This window comes from Delphinus delphis, chromosome 19 (assembly GCF_949987515.2).
Source record: "Delphinus delphis chromosome 19, mDelDel1.2, whole genome shotgun sequence".
NCBI classification, from domain to species: Eukaryota; Metazoa; Chordata; class Mammalia; order Artiodactyla; family Delphinidae; genus Delphinus; species Delphinus delphis.
The window spans coordinates 46,279,558-46,281,902 of NC_082701.1; positions in this window are offsets into that span (position 1 = coordinate 46,279,558).

A 2,345-nucleotide genomic window follows, 5' to 3' on the forward strand; every position below is an offset into this window, starting at 1 on the left:
CCTCCCGAAGCTTCAGTTTCCCTACCTGTAAGAGGGTGACAACACTCTCGTGCTCCTCAAGTGAATGAATTAGGAAATGATGGTTCAGTGCGTGTGTCATTACGTAATCGCTTTGTGGTGCAGCCACCTCTAGCACAGATGTCACTCTGTGCCTATTTAAGGACTAATCCCCTTAAGCATTCCTGGAAATGGGATACCCACTCACTGTGTTAGGCTTCCAGGCTCTCCTGTCCCTCCCTTGGCCTTTGACTCTTAGGCTGAATTTCTCTCCTACCAGGATCCCAGATGGTCCTTAGGGAGCCCCCAGGCTGGTTCATTCCTACTGTAACCCCTAAGACCCTTGGCCCCCCTCTCTGTTCCTCCTCAGTTTGGGCTGTCCCCAGCCAAGAAGTCTCAAGAAGAGCTCTGGGGAGCAAGATTTTACCTGTGTTTCCAGCTCTGCTCTCTCGGGGTGAGAAGGGAGAGGCGGGGATGGGGGCAGTGGAAGCCTCCAAAAAGTCAGGACCCCAGCTCTGCCACCAGCCAGCAGTCACCTGGGCAAGTCACTGTGTCTGAGCTTTAATTTCCTCACCTGCAAAATGGGAACATTGTACCCTGCCTACATCGTGGGGTGATAAAAGGAATCAGTGAGATAACAGCTGTCGAAGGCTCCCGACAGAGTATACCGTAGGTTTCAAGGGTGGGTGGTGACCTTCACCATCCATTTCAGGACTTGTCGTGAAACAACGTGTGGATCTCCATCACGTCTCACCAATGAGTCTCATCTCCCGAAGGGAAGGGTGAAGGGAAGGCCGACGCTGGTGAGCACCTCTTACCTGCCATGCTCTGTGCTAGTTGCGGCCTCCCCACGATGCTGTGAGGTTGGCAGTAGCCCCACTTCACAGCTGAGGAAACTGAGGTTCAGGGAGAGCCAATGATCTGCCAGAATGATGCAACTGGAAGTGATGACGGCGAGGCCTCCTCTCTCTTCTCTCTGCTCTCCACACCTCCACAGGGGTTATGGTGGGTGGAGGGGCACAGGCTTGGGGTCCTGCGTTCAGTTTTCCTGGAAGGGACCCAGCCAAGAAGATAAGCATTTCTGACGTTCAGTGGGAACCAGAGAGTGAACAGGATTCTGTCTGTGCCCAGGGCTTTCTGGGGACACACCTGTATAAGCAGCAGCCGTTCCCAACGGAGCGTTGTTCCTGGGAAAGCAGGACAGCAGCCAGGGCTGGGCATTTGTTTGGTTATCCGATCATGTGGGAAGCCTGAGCCTGTGGGCTGGCCACACCCTGCCGTTCCACCTCTGCCTCGCGCATCATTCCCTGGGGATGCCCAGCCCTGCCTGCCCTCATCCTCTCCTGACCACGGCTTATGGTCAAGGTCCTCACCCACCCTGTCCCCATGGGGGGCGGGCGGGGGCTGGGTCACTCAACCTACTCAAGGACCAAGTGAGAGACTGACTCCTGGTTACAGAGAGTGTGTTTGTATGGGACCTGAGAGGAAGGCTGAACAGACTGTGCCGGTAGTGACCTTGTACAGCTGTGGATGTCTTGCTCGCGTGTGAGCACCCTGTCCGGCACTCCTAGAGTGTGGCCGTGTGTCCTGCTAGATTGGGGGTTGGGAGGTGCCTTGAGTCCCCTGATCACTTTTTGGGTGTGTTCGTATGTCCTGTTAGGTGTGCTGGGGACAGGGGTGCCCTGGGTCCCCTGACCACCTCGACGAGTGCTGTTCGTGTGTACTGTTAGGGATGTGTATGTGCTGGGGGATATACGGTGCCACCGCAGCCTCAGGCAACTCTGTACAGGTACGTGTGTCCTGCAGGTGGGAGCAGTGGGAGCTTCCGCCCAGTTCTGCACACGTTTCTGTGCGCTGGTAGTGTCCTTGCACACCGGTATGTGTCCTGTGTGAACGGAGCCCAGAAAGTGCGGGCACGCGCGGGAAGGTGCGGGGCCCTGCTCAGCTCCCCGCCGGTCCTGCGGTGCGTGAGTGGAAGGCGCCCGGTGGCCCTGCCCGCCGGGTGTGCGCGCGCGGGGTCCCGGGCCGGCGTGCGCGCCGGTGTGAGTGCGAGTGAGTGCGGCGCCGCTCAGCTCGCTCCGCGCCGCGCCGCCCTCGCCGCCCGCACTCTCGCACTGCTCGGCGGCTGCCGGTGACGCGGGCTGGGCCCGCCCCCTGCCTGCCGGCCCCTGGCACTCACTCGCGCCGGCCGCCGCCGAGCAGGCAGCAGCCGCGTCAGGGCCGTCCGGGGGCGCTGCCGGCGATGCCCGCAGCCCCCGCCGCTCCCAGCCGGGCCTGCTGAGCCGCCCCCGGGCCGGGGCCGCGCCGAGTCTGGCCGGGCCGCGCCCGGGCGGGGCCGCGCTGCCTGC